Here is a 25323-nt window from a genome sequence, read left to right as displayed (position 1 = left end):
TCACTGTTGTGGCCTCTCCCGTTGCGGAGCGCAGGCTCCGGACGCGCAGGCCCAGCGGCCATGGCTCACGGGCCCAGCCGCTCCGCGGCATGTGGGATCCTCCCAGACCGGGGCGCGAACCCGGTTCCCCTGCATCGGCAGGCGGACGCGCAACCACTGCGCCACCAGGGAAGCCCCACAAATGTGTCTTTAAATAAAACCTTACCTGAATACAAGCTACTTCTTAACTACTGGCCTTCATAAGTGTGCCAAAAATCTAGAAATAGCAAAATTAAAGCCACCAGATCAATAAAATCATATTTAGTCAGAGTTTATTGTGCATAAAAGAGCAGTTTGTGAACTGGGAGCTCTCAAACCCAAACTGCTATGAAGTTCAGAGGCATGACATCACAAGATGGTTTTTAAAGTGAAAGTGAGGAGGTTATTTAATATCTACCACGATTGGTTATTCCAATGGGGATTTCCAGATGGCAGGAGATTGGTTAAAGTGGTTATCTTACAGCATTTTATGAAAATGACTTACATTTCTTTTATGATGATCAGAGACATTTACAAGAAATAACCTAAGTTAAATTTTGCTTACGTTCATGAATCAAGCTACATTGAGTTTTGCTTACGTAGCTTAAATGGTTTTCTCTGCTCAGGAAATTCTCAGGTGTGGTCTCCATTTTGCATTTTACTTTAACAGGTGAGACAATGTGAAAAAATTATATAGCAGATTTGACAAATACTAATGCAAGAATGTTATAATGGATAGTGTTCTCTTATTGTTGTTTTAAGGGTGTGGAATTATCATTCTTAGCCTTGAATTTCAGAGTATGTTAGTTCTATGTCCAGACTCAGAGGCATTTTATGTGTGTGCTTCCTTTGGCTTTCAAAATATTCTTTAGTCAAAGAACAAATCTACTTTAACTTTTCATCTTTTGTTATCTCAATTTATTGAAATTAATTACTGAATTGCAGTCACAGAATTCTCACTAAAAAGAAACTTTACTGAATAAAAGTGTATAAATCCACAGTTTTAGTATGTGTTCCTAACTTCTTCCTGACACAGTGATCATAGCACAGAACTGACTTATAATAGATTGAAAATTTGGGTTGTAGATAAGTATTTTGATCACCAGCCAGTCCAGAATTGAGTCTACTCTTTTCCATCATAACTTGAGAGCAAAGAGGAGTCAAAATGAAATAGAATAAGGAAATTTGGTAATTTCCAGAAACAGTCCCTTGTCCCTTTGTGAAGTGGTATTATTATTCAATTTGAAGTTTTATAAGCTTTCCAAAACTTGTGCTCAGATGACCAAAAAATAAAAACAAACCACTTAATTATGGGTGTCATCTTCTTCTTTTCACCAGTATAAGAAGTGAGCTGAGATCAAGCAGAAAAATTATTTCAAAATATGCATATGTATTCTATTCTTGTTTTCATTTGGAAATTGAGTGTAGATCAAGGAGCAAGAAAGCTGTCCCCTCATCTTATAGACATGTTTGCTAGAGCATTTCTTCATTTTCACTATTAATTTACTGATTCACAAGGAAGTACTAAGTCCCACCTGTTTGGAAATACGTGTGTGCTTAAAACAGATTTCACTGACATTATAAATTTTGCATTCTGTTCTGTGGAAGAAAATTTATTGATTTGCTGATTAGCACAGAATATGTGTTTGCTTTTTTTTTTTTTTTGCGGTACGCGGGCCTCTCACCGCTGTGGCCTCTCCCGTTGCGGAGCACAGGCTCCGGACGCGCAGGCCCAGCGGCGATGGCTCACGGGCCCACCCGCTCCGCGGCACGTGGGATCCTCCCGGACCGGGGCATGAACCCGGTTCCCCTGCACCGGCAGGCGGACTCTCAACCACTGCGCCACGAGGGAAGCCCTGTGTTTGTTTTTAATTGCTTAGTTATTTTCCCCATCTTTCAAGTCATCAATACGTAAACAAAGACTACAGTGCTCACTGTGTGATGTTGCCAATTTTTCCAAGTAACCTTGGTTACAGGTACAACGTAACAGATTTGTTATTTTCTATGATTATTTCTTAATTAACTGTGACTACCGATTATATGCAAACAGATCACTATTGAACATTACATATTATTTCAGCACTGCGCCACCAGGGAAGCCCTGTGTTTGTTTTTAATTGCTTAGTTATTTTCCCCATCTTTCAAGTCATCAATACGTAAACAAAGACTACAGTGCTCACTGTGTGATGTTGCCAATTTTTCCAAGTAACCTTGGTTACAGGTACAACGTAACAGATTTGTTATTTTCTATGATTATTTCTTAATTAACTGTGACTACCGATTATATGCAAACAGATCACTATTGAACATTACATATTATTTCAGAGATGGTGTTCAATAGTTCAAGAAATACTATTTTCTTATTGTCAAGCTATCAGGGAACATGATATACATTGAGGATTTTAAAACCTTGGAAGCCCTTGCGGTAGGACCAGCTGGCAGCCATTCTGCCACAGAAATGAAAACTGAGATATTGTAACTTTACTATTAAACGGTAGGATTGGCCCCAGGGAGCAAAGAGCTTTTGTTTGTACAGGAAAATTGCTTGGTAGTGACAGAGATTCATTTCAAACCTTTCATGAAGTTTTGTATGATTTCCCAAGAGATGTCTCTAGGGGTCAGAAGAATGGGAACACAAATCTGGCCCTTCTCCGCTCGCTGGAAGGGAAAGAAATTAATATAGGGGCATTTGAGCTGTATCCATTTCACTCAGAGAACAAGCACTTGTGTTAGGAGCTGTTTTTTGTGAGACCCTTTCACCTCCACCCACTTCTATTGCCCAGTTTCACTGGTGTCACTCTGACAAAGAAAACTGATGGAGTCAATCCTAATATGAACATGGTTGTCTGTGTTCTTCTTCTCATAATACCAATGTGTGTTCGGTTAGTCGAGGTGGTCAGCACTGGTGGTCCCAGTACCCCCCTCAATGCTGGGCACAAGGTAACAGTCAAATGGTATTTGGTAAAATTTTAATAACCTTTAATGTATGCTAATAAACACAGATGGTAATTTAATAATTGTTTAAAGGAGAAAAGTGTAATATCTAAAAACGATCAGCAAGGAGACTCATGTTTAATGCTAAAAGGATAACATAATACAGCTTCTATGGGAAGGAATTTGAAGACATCCAGCCCAAGTAAAAGGCAAATTCTTTCACAGACATCACATTTCTCAGAATTTATTTTTAGGATATTGATTGCAGCACTCTTCAAAATATTAAAGGATTAGGAATTGTATAAATATCTAAATACCTCATAAAAAGTAGTTAAATGAATTATGATGCTTTAATATAATAAAATGCCATGCAGCTCTTAAAAACTGTCAGATCCATGCATAACCTCTCATAGAATTTCTAAAATATACTGATAACTGAACAAGTGAGACACAGGAAATTACGTAGAGTTTGCTGTAATTTGTGAAAAATAACAGAGGGGTGTGTGCGTGTGTACGTGTGTGTGTTTATACACATTCATACAAATACATTTAGATTTGTGTACACAGTCAGTACTCAAGATACCCAGGAAAAGTTGTCCCTGGAAAGATAAATGAGTGGCCAAGTGTATATGGAAGGAAGTGAAAAGGAGATTTTCTATTTAATTTTGTGCCATTGTAATGTATTGTGTTATCAAAATAACTAAAACTTATTTTAATATTATTGCAAGAGCAAAAATACAAATTAAGACAAGGAAGTAAAGATATTTCATGTATTTTTGTTGTATCAATTTTGTTGTTAAATGTACGGAAATCACTTCAGTATTTGTTCAATTTGAAACTTTTCAGAAACTTTCAGGATTTTGCACCATTAATTTGGAAAACTCAATTTCAGGAAGTTCATTGTTGAAGATAATGGAGGTAACTCAGTGGGTGAGATGTCCCTATAATATATTTCAACCTTAATGAGCAAGTAAGTGAACATTTTGAATTAAGTAATGTTGGTTCTCATTTTAACAGCTCATGATTCACAACCATTTTAAAGGATCTGTTTGTCTAAGTAAGTCTGTTTAAAAGTTTCCCTTAAATTACTATATACGACCAGTAATTTGTGATTTTTTTAAAAACTGACTCTCCTGAGTCAAATCGTCAGGTGCCGCATGGTCATCTCCGTGGGGACATTTCAGGTAAAATCACTTGAGTTTTGAAAAACCCTACTCTGTATTCTAGAACAATAAAGAGCATGTTTATTCAGAGTAGAATATAATTTAGATCATTCATGAAATTATTGCAACATGAAAAAGGAGAAAGGGAGAAGAAAACAATTCTTTATAAAACTAATTTCAGCTATTAAAAATAGAAGCAATGACAGATTAGAAAAATCATCTTGGAACCGCCCATATAATAACTGATTCTGGTGGAGATTGTCAGCAGATACTAAAAGACAGGAAGAGAGATGTTTGAAGAAGTTATTCAAGTGGGGCCCCAAAACCCCCAATGCTTACTCATTAACAACAAAGGGAAACATTTGCCTGTACTTGGAAAGAGCTGGTGGTCACCACGGTCACCAAGTGAGTAAACTTGGCATGGCCAACATTTTCAAGATGATATTCTTCCTAATATAACACTTAAAAAGAGCAAACAGTTACCTAGTATTGCTGAGGAAGCATAGTTTCTCTGAAACTCAGTCCTGAGGTACATAGACAAAACCAGAATATGGGAATAAAATCAACAATTTAGCATGACCTTGACTTTCAAAAAACAGATGTCACAAAAATCAAACATTGGGTGACTTTTGTAGATTAAAACTCACTAAATGACCAAACATAAAAACCAAATATAGCATGCAAACCTTAATTATATCTTGGATCAAATCAAGAGAGTTATAAAAATATATTGGGCCATAGAGGAAACTTGAACATGGATTGATTGTAGCTCATATTTTACAATTATTGTTGATTGTGTCAGATCTGGTAATGGCACTGAATTTATGTAGAGAAAGTCTTTATGTTTAAGAGATGCATGCTGAAGTACGTATGTCTGTAACCTACGTTCAAATAATTATACCCTGTATTGGGTTACACACACACACACACACACACACACACACACACACTATATGTTTTTATTTATAATCAATTTGAACATAAGCATGTATCTATGTATCTACATATCTATCACTACCACCTCTTTATATATAAATATATATAGACAAATGTGTATCTACATATTCATATCTATGTCTATCTAAATCTTAAGATTCATTTTTATGACTGTATGTCTGTGTCTACAAACTCCATGGCTGATCTCTTCATGGATTAAAACATTATATACATTAATAGCAAAATTGGAAAAGAGAAAATGACCAATTTGACAGTTATTCTCCATTTTCTCCTTCCGTAGCCTAGATGTATTCTCCAACCTTCTGTGCCTTAATCTATTCTATATTCCAGTATGGTGATCTCTAGAGACTGTATGTTAGAATCCTTTGCTTCAAAATTTTTAAAAGCTGATTTGCATTATAATATGAAACACTTATTTTATCTTTCCTCGAGAGCAGAGTATTGATTATAATTATAATTGTGTTAGCATTATTGTGAACAAAGTAATGTGGTGAGCCTGGCTTAAGTGTTTTGCACGTATCTGATACATTGTAGTTCACTACTAGTAGGTGTATATATATATAACAAGAGCTAGAGGTGTTCTGTAGCTACAAATTTTCTGGAAATTCCTTAAGGTTTTGTTGAAAATGAGTAAACTTCCACGATGAAATATAAGGCAAGTGCATTTTGCTTTACATTAACACTTACATAAATGTATGTCTATTGTAAATAGTATAGATTAAGATTCTGAAATAAAGTGCTAGTTTTCCCTCACCAGAGATGAGTCAGCACCTTGATCCCAAGTGGCCAAGTGTCCATGTTAACCTACTCCAGACTCATCTTCTCCCGTTTGACCTCATCACATTCTGTAGCTTACTGTTCATCCTCCCACCCTGTGATTCCATCTATGCTTGGATTGACTGTATTTTTCAACAGAAGAATCTTAAAGAACTCTATGCTTAGATTCACTCAAAGTTCTCTATAAATTGCCATCATGAATTGGATTCTAAGGAAATTTTCTTATTTTTAAAACAAGAGAATTTGCTTAACACAGGAATGGCTGCTTTCAGCTGTAAATCTGTCCATCTCTAACCTGTGAATAGTAATTAAGATGTTGATGAGGAAATAATATTGTGCAATTCTGAATAATATACCCTAGGCTCTGATTTGAATCCCACTGGCTGTTTGACTTGGGCAAGTATTCACGTACTCTGTACTTCAGTTTCTTCATCTGTGATATTGGAAGTGACATAGTATCTACCTCATAGTCTTGCTGAGAAGATCAAATGGATAAACACATCTAAAGGGCATAGAAGAATAAATGGAACACAGAAGTCACTTTATAAGGTTACCATGGTTATTACTTGTAGTAGTATTACCAGCATTATCATTTTAGGCTAGTTGGTTTTTGAATGGAATTCAAGATGAAAACAAATTTTATTATAGAAGAAATGTATGGATGTAGTGAGAGAGAAAGTTCATTAAAAATGCCTCGTTTACACCTCACTAAAACTATTGAAAATGTTTCCTTACTTAAACAGTTCATGCTATCATAATGTCTATATTGCCATGGAGTGAATATTGGCTTTCAAAAAGCTGAAGCTCTGTTCTGGATATATATTCTTCAAACACTCATGCTTGTGAAAATGAGACAATGTCACTAAATGCATTAAAATATCACTCATTAGTATGAAGATAGTTTTAAGAGAAAAATATGTTAATAAGTGCTTTATTAGACATACTGATATCTGTATTTGAAATAAACTAGTGGAATAGTGATTGCTGCGCAAATAGATTTTGAATAATGATGCTCAAATACTACTTCCAACAATTAATATATTTTAAAGAATTTACTGTTTTCTTGTACAAAATAACACACACCCTCGAGTTCATTTGCTCCATGAAGTGAAACCATTTAAGCCACTAATTAACAGAAAGGTCAATACACAATGAATAAACCATCCTCCATCACTGAAAGATGTTTCTCAGTCCATCTGTTGATATTAAAACCTTTCGGGCCTTCAAACATTGTTACAAATGTTTCTTTTTAGTTCAAGTGAAAATTTTTACTCATTTCTAGAATGTGATGCCAAAGGTTACATCTGGATCTCAAATAACTCTCTAATTCCTAACAGCTGACATTTGTAAGGCTAATCATGCTTGGGAAAAATAAAATCACTAGCCTGTATTTTGAACCCCAGCACAAGCAAACTTAGCCTGTTGACATCTAGAACAGATTATTTTGAATATCTTCTGCTTTATATGACAAACTTGTTTTGGTAATAATCATAAAATGTGTCACATATTTCAAAAGAGGTACAGGCGCTGCTTTAATTGTCTCCACTTTTACCCTATTAATTAATTAATAGATCAATATTTTTCATGTTGACAAGGGCATCTCACTTGAAATTCTTATGGAATTCAGAATAATCAGGAGCTAGTGGCTGGTTTCACAAATATATACAAATAACTGCAAGTTCCTCAAAATTCCTGCAGAATAAAAAGTATGATTTTTTATTCAACAGTTTCTATATCTGCCTAAAATTTTGTACTTTGATTCTTTGGTTTCCTTGAGCTATTACATTCGTTTATATAAATAAATGGCAAGTAATTGGTAGTTTTATTTACTAAAAGCAAAACGTCATCAAAAGTTATACGTTTGGCATCTAATAGATTGTGCCACTAATGTTTATGTTCTGAGTCATTCATTTCTTTTAAAGACAGCATCTCAATATTAAAATAGAAAAATAAATTTCAAGTTTGAAAATATTCAAGTTCGTCAAAGATTGTATATAAATTGTACCAAGTACAAATCATTACACCTCACACTTCACACTCTTTAAAATTTTTAAATCAAATTTAAAAAGTGGCAATATAGATTTGAACTCTTAAAGACAACAAACCCCGTTCTTTTCTGGACTTGGTATCAGTTCCTACCACAACACACCTATGATATGCCAAGGGACTTGGACATTTATGATGTTGTGTCTTTGGAGACAAGGAGAAAGATTTTAAATTAGTGACTTTTATTTCAGTATGAGAACTGGGTGACGTTCCCCAATGCAGTCTCACCCAACTGGTTCTTATAATACATGTGAAAAAAAATTGAAAGGGAGAAAATACATTATAGGACTTCCCAGGTGGCGCAGTGGTTAAGAATCCGCCTGCCAATGCAGGGGACACGGGTTCGAGCCCTGGTCCGGGAAGATCCCACATGCCGCGGAGCAACTAAGCCCGTGGGCCACAGCTACTGAGTCTGTGCTCTAGAGCGAGCCATAACTACTGAACCCACACGCCACAACTACTGAAGCCCACGCGCCTAGAGCCCGTGCTCTGCAACAAGAGAAGCCACTGCAATGAGAAGCCCGCGCACCACAACGAAGAGTAGCCCCCGCTCGCCGCAACTAGAGAAAGCCCGAGCGCAGCAACGAAGACCCAACGCAGCTAAAAGTAAATAAATAAGTAAATAAAAATTTTAAAAAAGAGAAAATACATTATAATATCAAACATTGCACTAATAATTAGGTGTTAGAATTTAGAAGGACTTCATCCTAATTTTAAGGTAGGTGGAATGGAATGAGAAATTTACAAAGATTTCATCACCCACTGAACTGAGATTTGGCTTCATAAAAACAGTAATTGGAAGTACGTAGAAAGGTGTTTTCTACCTCTTTCTCCTATCTATCCCCTCACCTAAAATATACTAATTTTCCCCTTCACCCTTCTTCTTTTAACTTTCATTTCCCTAACACCCACGAAGGAGAGTGTTGATAAAACAGTGTTGGGTTTATTAGCCTTACTACAGTGACAGAGAAACCCCTTAACAGAATCTTAGCAGAAATGGGGATAAAGGGATGATAGTTTTAGGGTTTCAGCAGTTTGGGGGTTTCCTTCATAAGGAAAGTGTCCTTGGTAAGAAATCTATTTGCCCAGGTGTTTGGGTAAATTGTTTTGCAGAAACTTCCTGAAGTAAACAGCGAAGTTAATCAAAGGTTTACAGGTTTTTCTTCCTGAGCAGGTATTTTCTAGAACAGAATGGTCATGTGAACACAAGCGTCTCAGTTCACAGGTAGGTCTGACAGGGAAGCTCTGGGGCTCAGGGGTACTCAGCTCTTACCGTCCTGCCCTGTGAAAGGGGATCCACTGTGTTTCCTGTTAGCTTTCTCACCTCCATTCCATTTGTCAATATTCATGCTTTTAAGCAGAAATTCTAAATCCTTGTAAACGGTAATAGAGGGAGTTAGCAGTGCTTTCTTCTGATCGTCTAAGAAAACATTACAGGTGGGGCAAAAAAGGGAAAATGCCAGCTGCAAGTTGAGTTTTATTCTTTCTAACGAAATTATCAGTATCATGACCTAATTAAGCAGTGGAGATTGAAGGAAAAGTGTTCTTCCCAAAGAAAAATGAGGTGCACTAGAGAAAGACATGATAGTTGAGGAATAGAAAGGGGGTCTACTTAAAGGGACCTGCCTTCAGATGTGTATCAGAGTGGCCTACTATCACAGCACAATGTGCAGGTGCCAGGATGCAGGAGAACCTTCCCCTGCGTCTGAAGATTAACACCTAGCTTGGCCTAATTGCTATGTAGTTATAAACAAACAAATTAAGACATAGATGTTTAATATTGCAGAGCAAGAGTGAAAGAATGCAAAGGAATATTGATAGAAATCATAACAAATTTTCAGTTTAACAGACTGTTACCTGGCGGAAAAGGATTAAGAGGTTTGAAGCTCTGCAATGAATACTGCCCAGTGAATAAGTTTTATTTAATTTATGCATGACTATGAAAATTTTCCATGTATATGAAAAGTAAAAGGCTTAATGCATTGAGAAAAAATATTCTTGACTAGTGAGCATGGGTCATTGGTTTATTATGAGGCAAAAAATAGATCATTGATAAAGAAATAAAAAATATCAGGGAATTCCCTGGCTGTCCAGTGGTTAGGACTCCATGGTCTCACTGTTGAGGGCCCGGGTTCAATCCCTGGTCGGGAAACTAAGATTCCACAAGCCGCATGGTGCAGCCAAAAAAATAAAAAAATAAATTAAAAATAAATAAAATAAAAAATATCTAATTAAATTCCTAAAAGTGAAATACCTATGACTACCAGGAAATAGCAACAACATTATACATACATAGATGCATATATTTAAGTCAACCCTTTAAAATTAAAAATGACCCTTCTCAGAAACTCCTAGTTATAAAATAATGGTAATGTAAACATTAGCTATCAAAATATCTGGAATGAGAAAAGCCTGTACTTAGTAGATGAATCATGTTTCATGTTTCAAATCAAAGCACTACAAAAATATTCCACTCTAGACGACACAAGGAATGTGTTTACGGCCAGTACCGCCCTGAGAAAAAAGCCAGTAGGATGTTCACAACATTTTTCGGATGGTGAACTTAGAAATTGGTAAAGATTGGTAGTGATAGCAGTACATATTTTTCTGTATAAACATTAATATTTATGCCCAATTTTTGAAGCTATACCAACAATAATATAAGATATATTGGGGGAAATTAGAGTAAGATAATTTTAATATTCTCATATTATTTAAAAGGGGAGTAGAATAATGAATCATTTTAGCCCTCAGTAATTTAAGCATGCATAGCAAAATTTCAAGAGCAAGTCTGTTAAGAAGCAAGGCAGAGTTTATAAGTTATAAGCATTGTAGGGAAACATATAATAAGAATATAAAACATTGTGGGGGAAATGAGAAAGTAGACAAAATAATGAAAATAAAGATATCACTAACACATATACCCAGAACTATCATTTCCAAAAGAAGAGAATGACAAATTCACCATTATTATAGATAATTTTTTTAAGTTGGCAAAAAGTACTTAACGTTAGAGAAGATTTAAACAACATGCAAATTGATTTGAACAAACATACATAGAATTGTATACTGCCAAGTTAGAGGATGTGAATTTTTCCAAGGCATGAAATATTACAAAAATTGCATACACAATAGGCCACAGGTTAACACATTTTTAAAAATAAGGGTCATACAAGAAGATAGGTTCTTTGATTAGAATGCAATTGGTCAGAAATCAATAACCAAAAGATAAAGTTACAATTGAACACCAAAAGAAAACCAAACTTCAGAGTATTTCATGAATCAAATAAGAAATAACTTCGAAATTACAGGGAATTACCTCATAAACTCTGCCCAAACCCAACTAGATACCAGACTTGAAAGAATTGTCCAGCCTGGATCCTAAATCCTTGTAAATTCTCTTCCTTAATTTCCTCAATTTGAGACATTATTAAGATTCTGTCAAAGTAGTGTTCTCTCTTACTGCACCAAATCTAATAAGCTTCTTTTTTCTTGATTAACATGTTTTTCTGAAGGCTTCTGGGGAGTCAGCATTTGACAGAAAGCATTTCATCTGGAATTACATTAAGGCACCTTAATAGATGAGCATTAGTGAAGACCTGGATTTCTGTGTTTTTGCTGAATTGGGATGAATAAATGTCTCACAGCTAATATTTTTCTGCCTATGTTCAAGACAAGGAGCTCAAGTCTTTCTTCCACAAAATAGAACCGAACGGTAACAAAAATGCTACCTATCAAAATTCAGTGATGTAGTTAAAGATGGTACTATGGAAATTTAGAGCTTTAGATGCATAGTTTAAATAAGCAATAACTCAGACTTAAAAACAATGATGCAAACATCCAAATGAAGAAGTCAGGGACAGATGCAAACGATACAGAATACACTCATTGGACAAAGAGAAGTAAATGATAAAGAGAAAAAAGAAATGCATTAGAAATCAAAAGATATATTAAAGGGTCTCAAAAGATGACCCTTTGCAAGCACTAAAATGTTTTAAAAGTAGACAATTTTACTTATTACAAATTGATAATCAAGTCACATATAAAAAAATATGATAAAAGGGGCTGAAGCCAGTTAGCCTGATGTGAACCTTTTAGATAAGTTTAATCATCCTTCAATGGCCGCCTCTCTAAGACATTTTTAAAATACAAAATTGAATTTCTCTTCTTAGAGAATGGGGTCAGTCTCTACTGATAGAAATAAGAGAGGGAAAAAGCATATGTTTCTTCCTTTTAGAATTTTTCTCCTTTTACACTGAAAAGAAACACAAAATTCATATTGGCAAAGCTTTTATGATGCCTTGTTTATCACTAGATCTTTGCCTGGTTTCATTAGATCTTTTTCCTGATTCCAGCTACTAATTCTGTTTTTAACATAAAGAATAATGAAAAGAAATTGATTATTTGGTACAATGACAGTTCATTCCAGGTTTAATTTTATCACCCACAGGGGTGTGTGTGGGAGAGGCACATCTATCTATCTATCTATCTATCTAGCTATCTATCCATCTATCATCATAATCATCTATCCGTTTTTATTATTTAAATCCAAGGCTGTACACATGACAGAAATGAATAACAAAAGACACTCTTTAATACCAGATACTCAGGGTAACAATAAAGCAGATGTTTTCAACCTCAATTGACAAAGAATCTGCTCTTATTGTTAATCTACATTTGCTATTGAAATCACAGCATTTCAGTCTCTTGAGCAAACTCAGATTTATTCTTCTCCGTGCTTTCCATTTATTGCCACAAGGACTAAAACCTGGAAGTCCTAAGATTTGAAACTGCCTGAATGTTTTATTGTTTTGAACATTTTCTATACACGCCTAAATTTTTTTCTCAGATTATGCATTCCAGAATTTTTTAAATTTAAGTATTCATGTTCTCCTCCTCTATTATTTAAATAGCATTAAATTCATATATCAATTGTGGCAATATTCAGTGACCTTTTGGTGTGGAATAATATTTCACCTAGACAGAAGAGCGTAAAAGAAAATCTTGGTCTTATAAATAGATGAACAGATATTATACACCAGCCCTGAAATTATTTATGCTGTTTAAAAAATATGTGGATATCTTTAAAAACATCTTTGTAGCTAAATGCAGCCTTTGATTTTGACATGCATTTCTTAAATTATGAATGGTTTTCAGTACTTTCCCTATGTTTTTTGGACAATTTCCAATTTTTTTTCTATTTTCTGTGAAATAATTGTTCATATCCCTTACAAATTTTTTTACTTGGTATAGTTTCTTTTTTTTTCTGTGGAATCTTTGTAAATTGAGGATATAAACCTCAATTTGTCTTATGTTTGTCTTATGTTTTTCAAACCTCTCTCAGTGTCTTGTTTCTTTTTGTTTTAGTTATTGCAATTTTCTCTATATGAGATTAAATTTATATGGAGACAATTTTATTTTTTTTCTTTTATGGATTTCATGTCTTCCTAGGAAAGCCATTGACACTTCAGAACTAGAAATAAACTTATCCAAGTTAGTTCTTGTATGTTGAAGGTTTCATTTCATTTAATTTTAGCTCTTTGATTGATATGAACATTATTCTGCTGTAAGGTGAGCTCATCTTGTTTCTATTTATTTGTAAATAAGGAGCTTCATTTTTTTTTTCTGTAGCTAGAAATATCGATTATTGTATACCTACCTTTCCACACTGACTTGAAATGATACTGTGGTCTAGAATACATGTCTGTGACAGATTTTATTTTTCAATGGCAGTCACACCAATATGATCCCACTCTCCATTCGTTTCTTTCTACATGGCAGTGACACTCCTCCATTGAGAGATGGGTCTTTGTTCCCTCCCCTTCAACATGGGGACAACTTTGTATCCGATTTGGCTAATAGAATATGGCAGGAGTGATGCTCTGTGACTTCTGAGGCTTGGTCATAAAATACATTGGAGCTTCTTCCTAGGCTAATGCACCTTGGGAGTCCTGAACCTCCAATGTAAGTCCAACCATCCTACACCCACCAATGGAGAAGATGAGTGGTGAGATCACAGCTAAAGTGAGAGAAATATCTGAGGGGACACAGGTATTCCGGCCCCCAGCAGTTTGAGTTTCCCAGTCTGAGGCTAGGCAGGTGAGCAAGGGTACCTTTAGATGCTTCAGCCACCAGCCTTACCGACATGTGGGTGACACCAAAAGGAGAGAGAGGAACCAGCTGCCCCTCTAAGCCCTGCCCAAATTGCAGATTTGCTATATGAAATTTTGAGGTGGAGAGTTTTACAGCAATAAATAACTGGAATAATTCCCACAGAGCTTTCATTTCATCTATTCTGCTATAACTCACTGATTTACTTTTTATTCCTCCATAGCTATCAGATTTTTAAAGTTTCTCTACCTTTAAAAAATAAAATGTGGTAGGAAAAAAATTTCTGTTTTTACTGAAAATTTCTTGGACTTTTTCTGCCTCTTCTTGTTTGTTCTTTCTTTAGAAAAGCAAATTAATTTAATACCCTCAAAAAAAAAAAAGAACAACAACAACAAAACAGATAAACCCCCTGTTTCGTTAAATTGTTATCCCATTAAATGTCAAGCACGATTAGGAGAAAATTGTTAGTTTCATTTCATCAGATCCAAGAGCAAGCTATGCTTTAAAATTTACCTACATCTTTATTTTGATTCAAACAAAAGCTTTTAAAATTTTATTTGTGTAGGTTGTTTTGATATGGACTATTTCCTGGCAATGGGTACTCAATAAATTTAGCTATTGTGGTAGGTTTGTGGCTTTTTTTTTTTTCTTATTTGTAAGGCAATCTTTATTTTCAATGTGTTCTTTTACTGTTGTAAGGAGATTTTTAATTCAATTATATTGATATCTTAAAATGGTTACTTCATTTTTACCATTGATTTCTGCATATTAATTTTATTACTAGTCACTTCATTACATTCACTTTCCATTTATAAGATTTCAGATGATGCTTTCTGGGGTTTTTAGTTATTCAGTGAAGACTTGTAAGCCAATAAGTTATTCTTTAAAAAAACAGGTATCTATCTGTTCCTATCCTGCAAATACTATTTTTATTCTCATTACTGTCTCTAGCCTCTCGGCAGTAACGCAGGACAGGAGCATTCCATGCAGCAGGACTTGCTAAAAGCGCAAGGATCTCAACCTTCACAAGCCTCCTGTAATAAAAGCTCACTGTTTTCCAGTCCGGATCTCTTTGCTAGAAATGCCAACAGTGATAGCAGTGGGGCAGAGTGATATGTATACCGTGGTGCTTTCAGTGGCTCTGAAAATCTAGCGGGAGCTAGGAGGAGCCTGCAAGGACCCAGGATGCCCCGCACACAGGCGTGGTGCGCTCCTGGACCACGCCATCAGCTGCCCGCGGAGCTCTTCTTGGTCCACTGAAACAACAACTCACAAAATTCTCCGGCCCGCCTGTGAGGTGGAGTTAGATAGAGGGGATCTTCCGTAACACCAGCAAACTGCTCCATCGCCTCAAAACGGTGCTACTAATAGAAGGAGAGGACAAGGTAATCCCGGCACCTGGGAGCCACAGCCCCACCATCCAATGGTGTCAGCGCCAGTCCAGTCCAGCTGACCTCCGATGACAGTCTCGCACCTTAGGGTCACAAGCAGATACAACAGGGCTGGCTTTCTGCAGCTTTGTTCAAGCTCTTCCTCCTTGCCCTCTGACACAGTCCGTGTAATCCACCAAGCACGAATCTACATTTAATTATCTTCTTTCACTTTTTACAAAGTGTAAATCAAGTAAACGCATTGCTTATAAAATTGTGACTATACTCACATTTCATTTCACCACTGATTATTTTTATGTCCCTAGAGTAAATGTCCTTGTTTGTTTTCATAATGTCCTCAGTCCATTAGGTGCTTTCTGGGGTCAGCACTTAAGGGCAGGATTTCTTTGGATTCATACAACAATCAAGAAGTAGATACTATTATTAAACCCATTTCTCAGTTGAGGAAAGTGAAGGGTTGAGCGATTGGGTGACTTGTCCCAGGTTCCAGCTGGTTAATGAGGAAGGCTGGATTCCCAGGCAGGAAAAGTGAGTTCAGGGGGAGCAGACAGGCTCACGCCACACTCTCTTGCCCCTAAAGATTCTTTGTGAGGGGTAAGAGTTGAATTTCATCAAATGCATTTTAGAAATTTACTGAAATAAATTTTTTATGTTAACCTGTAGTAATATGTAAATATATATGCTTTATTGAAGAATCCCTGCATTCAGTACAGTGCTGAATTTATTTTATTTGCATTTTTTCGCATTATTTTATAACGGTGATTGCTCTAGAGAATTATTTTAATGCCTTCTTTATCAGGTTTAAGTATTTCAATTTTGCTGAGTTGGTAAAAACAAGAACGATTTTTTTTCTCATAGTCTCTCTTTTAAAAACATATCTGAATTATTTATACTGTAGGTCTGTGTCTTTAACAGCATGTAAGAACCGCTTAAAGGCAGTATTTTGTGTATACACTCCTGCTGCGTGTGATATCTGTAGTGACAAAGATTGCTGGAATTTTTTAAAAAGTCCTAAATTGTCTTCATGTATATAGAATTATGTTTGATTTGTTATGGTGGTGGGAGGAACGGTTACTTGATTTTTCAATTCCAACTTTGCCACACGGGCTGTGGAATTTCTAAGCTTCGCGGGGGAATTAAGGGGAGATGCAAAGTTAGCACACTGCCTGACATGTAATAATCGGTGAGGAAATATTAGCTATAATATAATTATCATTAACTGCGCAAATTCTAGTGTTTTGGAAAAAGACAGATATCCACCTAAGTGCTTTGCTTTTGTTTTTTGTTTGTGTATTTGTTTTGTTTTCTGATTGATCCCTTACTTGTGGTGGACTCAATACAAAATAGGATTATTTAGATAATTAAAATCTTCTTTTATAGATGCGTTCACATTCAAAATCTTTTTTCAAAGATTTATAATACTCTAGATGGTTTCAAGTTTTGATACACTGCAAGTGATTCCTCCCTAACAAGGTAGAAGAAGAAGGTTTTTTTATGTGTCATTTGTAAAGGCATGTATTATTTTAAATTTGTATTGATTATGTGAAATGATTTGTGTATCTTTTCATATCAGGGAATAATATATTCAATAAATTTTGTGAAGTCCTGATATAGCTATTAAAACTTTTAACCAATAACCTTTTTTTGGTAAAATAATTCCAAATTGAGTGAATTTTATATATCATAAGCTTTCGTTTTTTTCTGGGATGAATGCCAAAGTGCAATTTCTGGGTTGCATGCGAGTTGCATAATTTTTTGTTTGTTTGCTTGCGTGTTTGTTTTCGGAAACTGCTAAGGCCTTTTCCACAGTGGCTCTACCATTTCACATTTAGACCAACAATGTATGTGAGTCAGTTTCCCCACATCATCAGCACTTGGTATTGCAACTATTTTTTATTTTAGCCCTTCTGGTAGGTGTATAGAGATATCTCATTATGGTCTGAATTTGTGTTTTCCTACCAGATAATGATTTTCAATATTTTTTGAGCATTTGTTTGCCATCTGTATCTTCCGTGAAATGCCTGTTCATGACTTTGGACTATTTTCTAATTTTTTTTTTTTAACTATTGAATTTTGAAAGTTCCCCCATCCCCCCAAATTCCAGGTACTAGTCCTTTGTCACATATGTAGTTTGCAAATATTTTCTCCAAACCTCCTTTTGTCCTCTTTACATGATCTCTCACAGATCTATAGTGATTAATTTTGATGAAGGCCAATTTATCAATTATTCCCCTTTCATGGATCACACTTTTGGGGTCGATTCTAAAATTCCTTCGTCTAAACCCAAATCCCTAAACCTGTGTTTTTGTAAAAGTTTTATGGTTTTACGTTTTATATTTAAGGCCAATATCCATTTGGAGTTTTTGTATAAGGAGTGAAGTTTACGGCAAGTTTCTATTTTTTGCCCATGGATGTTTAATTCCTCCGGCAGCATTTGTTGAAAAGGCTATCCTTCCTTCATTAAATTGATTTTGCACCTTTGAGAAAAATCAGTTGGACATATTTATGTGGGTCTATTTCTGAGTTCTCTATTCAGTTTCACTGATCTATGCATCTGTCTCTCCACCAATATCACACAGTCTTGATTATTACTGTACCTGTATTAAACTTTGAGATCAGATAGACTGAGCTGTTCCACCTCATTCTTCTCCCTCAAACTTATTTTAGTTATTCTAGTTACTTTGCCTTTCTATAAAATTTTAAAATAAGCTTGTCTAAATCTACAAGTAATCTTCCTGAGATTTTGATAGAAATTGCATTAAGCCTATATTATCAATTTTGGGAAAATTGACCTCCATACTATGTTGAATCTTCTGATCCATGAACACAGTATGTCTCTCAGTTTACTTAGAGCTATGATTTCTTTCATGGGCATTTTATAATTTTTAGCATATGGATCTGTACATCTTTCATTAGATTATTTAAAATGGAGTATTCCATTTTCTTTCTAGTGATTGTGAATGGTATTGTGTTTGTAATTTCAGTTTCCACATCTTCATTGTTGGCATGTACATATGTGAGTCATTTTTGTGTGTTGATTTTGTATCCTGTGACCTTGTTTAACTAACTTGTTCATTCTGGGATTTTTTTTTTTTTTTGGTTTCTTGGGATTGTCTATAGACAGACGTCATCAGCAAATAGGAGCTGTTCTATTTCTTCCTTTTCCCTCTGTATTCCTTTTATTTCCTTTTCATGCCGTTTTGTTCTGGCTATTGTTCTTATTATTCATTTTATTTCTGTCCTGCCTACTTCCATATGTTGTTATTTTCTAAATTGGTATTTTAGTATTAGAAATAGTATAATCCATTTAGAGAGATGATAGGAAACATCTTTCTATCCCTTTTACAGGAGATCTTTCTATGGCATAGAAAAATCAAGAGTTAAGAAGGTCTTTGTTTGAATGTGATTCTGCTGTTTACTCTTTGATCTTCGGAATGTTGCATTAACAATTTGAGCCTCTGATTCCTCATCTAGTAAATGGAATGATAGTACTTATTATAGGGGGAAAAGGACATTTCGGCTCATTTTTACTAACAGACGCTTCTATTACTCCATCCTGGTTGTCCTCCAATAGAGGATAATTTAAAATTCAAACTTGATTATTTAGAGCTCAAGACAATGTTTTGGAATAATTGTTGGTGGTTGATGTCGTTCTGTCTTAAAAACCCGAACTCATCTTTCTTATTCCTTCTTAGCTTTAGGGGTAGTCAGACCCAGGCAGAGTCTACAAGCTTGGGGAAGACCAAATATGTGAGCCCATGAGTACTATCGGTTCTCTGTAGCTGGTGGATCCATAGACTTTAGGTCCCTCTTTGATCCTCCACCTCTTTGTCTCTCAGTTGCTCTCTCATTGAATATAGGGAGTCAGGCCTACTTAAACACAGTGATTGCTACTGTAATGGGAAGATCTAAGTCAACATTGCTAATGTCCAGAGGCATTTGTTATTTCCTAGAGTATCCGTGTAAATTCTGACACTCTCAGCAATCAGGTTATCTCATATTTAATTCTATCAAATGACCAATTTTTTTTCTCTGCTGCATGCATAAATCTAGAGCAGAGATTACAAAATGCACAAAATTAGATTTAGTTGCAATTTAGAAATGCTGTCATCCATGGAAACTCATGTCTTAATTATCACATCTATGTCGTTTTTTTTTTTTTCTTTTTCTTTTTCTAATTAAGGCTACTGGAAGTTGTTTTATTTCATTCTAGTGTTGTTTCTGTATTTTGGCAGTCTCAATCCTTTTTCTATAAGAAGGCAATTGAACTTGATTTTTAACTGCTGAAATGATGCTAAGATGCACATAAAATTTTTCTTTTAATTGTCATCCTATATTTACTAAAATATTTCCAGGGCTTCCCTGGTGGCGCAGTGGTTGAGAGTTTCCATGTCACAAGGCACTGTAAGTTACTCAATTCTGAAAAATTCATGATAATCTGAGTTTCAAGTGAAATCTCAAGCTATGCTCATATAAGATTCAAAGCATAAAATGGCATAGAGTTGAATGTGTAATGACTTCTATTTTTATTAGCCATACTGTAGCTTGTAAGCATTTCCATACCCCATACCGTGTGACTCGTAACACAGATATATGTAAAGTAATCCAAGGGTTAAGAGTAATCCCCTCAAGATATCTTTACTGACAGTGTGCCACTGATTTTGAATGCAAAGCTTCAAAGCACAGGTGTTGCGCTGTCGACAGTTATGCATTTTTTATTGATTACTGCATTACCATGCTATTGTATAAGAAATATCTCTAGACAGGCAATTGCCTTGTGAGATTGATCTAGACTCACGGGTGAATACAACTTTTAAAAGGGTGGCATGGCTGTAATTCTTTACATGCTAGAATTGTCATCCTAACAATTTCTTCAAGGATTATTGGCTACTCTATAATCTGCGGCTTGTATCCTGAAAAGCATATAGATGTCCAGTTACAACTCCCTCCCAGGTTAAAACAGAGTAGCTGCATCCTTGAAAACTGCACATTGATTACCTAATTATCCTCCTCCCCCTAAAACATTCTGTCCTCGTGCTTCATCTGTAGCGTTATTTTCCTTGTTCAGAAGCATGGGCTTCATTTGGGACATTTCCTGAAGCTAACTGATGGACCAGGCAAAGCTTCAGTGTCTAATTGTCATGGTTCAGTCACCCTGATTGCACAGATCTGCTTCCTGCTGGTTCAGTCATACTCTCACCACACAGAACTTGATTCTGACAGTGAATAAGCACCGAGGCCTCACCTAACGCCTCACTGACACTCCTCTCGGTGTCATTTTCTGAGTTCTCCACTCTTTTAAACACCCCCTTTCAGTTATACTTCCCTCCACCCCTTCTTTAATGATGATCTCTTTGCAGGTGTTTAGAAAATCCAGATGATGAGATAAATATCTTATTTGTCTCTAATGTGGATTTTCTCAAATTCTGAATTGCCAGAGAAAATCACCTGAATGTCCCTCTGATATGTAATTCTTAGCAGGACAAAAATCCAAATAAATTTTATTCAAATTTCCTATCTCTTATAAGCTTTGTTAGGAGTCTCTTTCTTCCAACCTCACATTCTTCGTGCTGTGCAAACTTTCACAGTCTGTGAAGTGCTCTCTATTTAATGCTTCAAAACACTAATAATTTTTCAATGAATTTCGTTTCATTTTTTCCACATTATATTTAATCCCATAAATTCCAAACTTGCCTAGACCTTTGAAACCCAAATTAGGATTATTTCAGCCATAGATATATGATACTGTGATAGGTTTAGTTATATTGTGGTTAATAAAATCTCAGCCCTTATAACAAGAACTTATTTCTTGCTTAAGCTCGAAATCTATAAACTGCATTCTTTCCATTCTTTTACTTGTAATCCTGCTTGATAAGGTTCACACCATATTTTCTAGTTGTAATGCAATGTGTTTAAAAGCATGTATGTGTGTGTATTCTATAGATTCAAAGAGTTTGGGAATTAATAGGGAAACTTAGTTTGCTTTCCCTCTGAATCTAGAACATACTTTTGAACAAATTATTTCAAAACGTACTTTTTGAAACATTGGTAGGAAAGGTTTCGATTTCTTAGCAAACAGGATTTAATATAAATAAGTTTCAGTTATTTACATTCACCGTAGTCAATGAGGCTGAAAAAAGTCAAAGAAAATAAACACAGATGCTTTGAAATAATACAGATTTTGCTTGTAGGGCATATTTACAAATGGCTAACTGCAGTGTTTTAAGAGTTTTTATGTCCTTAATGCTTTGGTTGCTGCATTGAATATTGATATTTTGACCGTTTTATGTCGTCAGAGAGAATGTTGCTCTGTTTCTTTCTTTAGATCAGTTATAATTAAGTTAGCTCTTAAATGTGCCCATCAGGGAAACAGAAGTTTTCCTGACCTTCATGATTAGATTAAATCCTTATATCCTAAACATAGTTGCAGTTTTTCATTAATACATGTCATTATTTTATCATGTTTATCCCATCTACTGAACTATAAAATCTATAAGGGTAAAAGACATATCAATATTTGACTGTCAGTGTACTTGTATTAGTGAAGCCTCAATACACTAGCCCCTTGACAAAGATTTTTAACTAAATGGATCAATGCAACGTATTTTTGAATGTATTATTTTGTACATATCAGTCTTGTAAGGGGCAGATAGTATGATTCAAGCATATTTAATCTCTAAGTCAAAGAACATTTCCAATAATCTGAGAAGAATGAAAATAAATGATTTTCCATTTTAGCTTTTCAAATTGTGCCCTTCTTGTGAGATTAATTTTGACCCCAGTGTACATCAATAAAAGGACTAGCACATGTACTTATATATAGCCCTTGTTATAAAAGCCAAGGCATCTTCAATTGCAAATGATGGGTAGTTTTGCTCAAGTGATACAATGGGATCTATGAGTCATGAAACCAAGAAATACAAGGATCAGGTTGACTCTGGTAAGATCTGTACAAGGAGATCCAAACAATGTGAAATGTGATATAAAATTTAATGTCTACCATCTCTTTATTATCTATCATTTTTCTATCTATCTATCTACATATCTATCGATCTATCTATGTATCATCATCTCTCAGGTATTTTCTCTCTCTCTCTGCTCCTTCCCCCACCTCCTGAGCTCTCTCTCTTTCTCTTTCTTTCTCCCCTCCCTTCCTCCTCTCCCTTCTCTCCTCTTCTCCCCTCTCCTTGCTTTAGATGTCGTTGCTCTCTTAGGATCTGGCGTTATTCTCAGACAGGCTCCTCCAGAGTGATATAAGAATGGCCACTGTCAATTCCCATCTTTCCTCCTTCTCACCAGCGATACAGGATCAACAAAGCCTCTCTTTCTAAACAGCAGTTGCAAAGTCCTCTGATAAAATTCTCTTTAATCTATGATGTGTCACATGCCAACTGCTGATTCAATCACTGAAGTGATTGGGCTCAGCCTTGGGACATTGGGAGTGAGAACAGCGCAACCTAAACAATGATTCAGAAGGGGAGAAAAGAGGTTTCCAAAATGATTTGCAAGGAAGCAAAACGATGTTGCTGCAATAGATATGGTAAGGATGGTTAGGGGTGGTTTCTTTTCTGGCTCTGAGTGGTTTCATTCCTGATTCTAAAGCGTGACATAACAACAACTTGTCTTTTATACATTCAGTGGGAAAAAATACCCCATTGACTGCCTCATTTTACTTTTGCCAGTTTTTCGGAATGTTTTTATTTTAAAATATCTTTGTTCCTTTCTCCGCCGCAGAACTAAGATTCACATATACCTTTTACTTAAAATCTTCTGAATCCAAATGTCAGGATTTGGAGAGTAGCTTTCTATTAAGCACATGATTGATTTATAGCCGTTATCTCTGCTTCTCTGCGTAACTTTAAGTGAATTGCTTCCTTATGTGTACACTCTTTTCTTACCTGGAGTTGATATCAACTTAAACTACTGATTGTCTCTAGCATCCAAATGCCATATTATTCCTCCTCTTCTTATAAAAATAGAGCATAACTTGGAACAAATTTTCATGTATTTATAACTCTTGCATTTCATTAATTATTGATCTACTTTTATTAATTAATTTGTACATGTATTAAAATATCAAAATATTGTGAAAATAAGTGCTGTGGAGGATACGAAGAAATACATACAGTCTCTTTGTCTTTTTAGGAACATGCAATTTAGTTGAGGGGATAGTCATAGTAGCATTGTCAACAAACAGTGCTTCAAATCTGACCAGCATGAGATAAATTTACAGGAATTTAGATCATTATGAGAGGGTGTTTGCTGGGATGGCCACATAAGGTAGAACTTAAAAAAATGTTTTTACAATTTTGCATGTTTCTTATCAAAATTTCTTGCCACAGAAAAATTTATCTTGATGTTAATATGAAACAGTAGTATGGTTGACTTTATGTTTTGCTGAGTTGATGGTTTTTTGCTGTTGTTCGTTAGTTTGTTTTTGCAGGTCACTGAATGGAGCTAATGTCCAGGGTTGGGGTGCAATAACACATAAGTAGTTAAACAAACTACTTTCTATAGTTTAGACCTGTATAGACTTTAACAAACAATGCCTTTTTAAATTACTGAACTCTATGAACTATAGTCAATTTAGGTTATACCTGTTAGTAAAGATGATGATGATAAGAATAATAGATAATAGTTATTGACTTTTAATATGACAGGCATTATTTTTAGCCTTTTACTTATATGAATTCACTTAATTATTTAATGATTACAAAGCTGCTGTTGTTACCTTTACTTTCAAGCTATGAAAATTGATAATAACATTTTCATCAGATTATTGATTCTAGTATGTTATTGCATCCGAGAATTTTTTATTTTTATTGTACAATTTGATCATTAAACATATTTCCATGTCTATTTTATAATTTTCCCTGTATTTTTAGCTATAATATAGAAGCTGCCCGATTTTCAAAATGCAAGTAAAATAAAATAAAATAAATCTCTCTTTTAACCTTGATTTTGAAAGGTTATCTTTCATTTCCTAACTGACTTGGGCAAACAGTGAGTTGCTAATTTTTTGTTTTAATTTTCAGTTGGTTTCATTCTCATTTTGGTTTCATTTCATTTAGTTATTTCACAAAAGGAGTAGAATTACATTTCAAAGAGAATTTCTTACAGATATTTCCACAGTCAAGTGGGATTTTGTAAACTAATATGTATTATACAAACTTACAGAGACATTATATTTGCTATTTATAATTTCCTTAAAGATCTTGCCATAAAATTTATCAAGTAAAATTCAATTGTTTCACTGCTCAATTTACCGTAAAAAATGCTTCGCCTGTTCTAACCAAATGCTTTAACTTACAATCATCCATTAATGTTTTTAATTTCATAATTTTCTAATGAAATAACTTGGCTTTGTATCAATTTCATTGAAAAGAGGCAAATCAATAAAAATCGTATTTATTTACTGATATTAGGGATGCATATTTTTGTTCTGTATGGAGGAACTTCTTAGTATCTAGGTTCCTGTTAATTAATCATACTTTTTCTCGTAGAAAACAGCATGAGGAAATTACACAATATGTGTGTTCATAAGGCAAATTACATTTGTAAACATGTGTTTGCATAAATGACGCATTTTCCTGAAAGGGATATAAATGATTGTAATTACCCTACTGGTATCTTCACTTAGTAGGCATGATTTTTACAAGTTATACCTTCTCACTGACTAATAGTTATCACCTATGAAATGGCATTAAAAAGACACCTATTAAAAATTTTTAATGACTATTAAATGAAATTACACATCAGCACACCGAGGGAAATGTTTGGTTCATGCCCTCACTCTATATGCTTAGGTGTTTTTACGACCTTTAGTAGTACATGTAGTAATTATATTGTATGTTTTCACATACTTGTTTGAGAGGGATTGTAATTGGGCTGTGAATAATTTTTATAAGGTCCTGTATTTTCAGGTA

Source organism: Physeter macrocephalus, chromosome 19 (genome assembly GCF_002837175.3).
Source record: "Physeter macrocephalus isolate SW-GA chromosome 19, ASM283717v5, whole genome shotgun sequence".
Classification (NCBI taxonomy): domain Eukaryota; kingdom Metazoa; phylum Chordata; class Mammalia; order Artiodactyla; family Physeteridae; genus Physeter; species Physeter macrocephalus.
The sequence above is the reverse complement of the archived record's forward strand: the minus strand, read 5'-3'. Positions refer to the sequence as shown.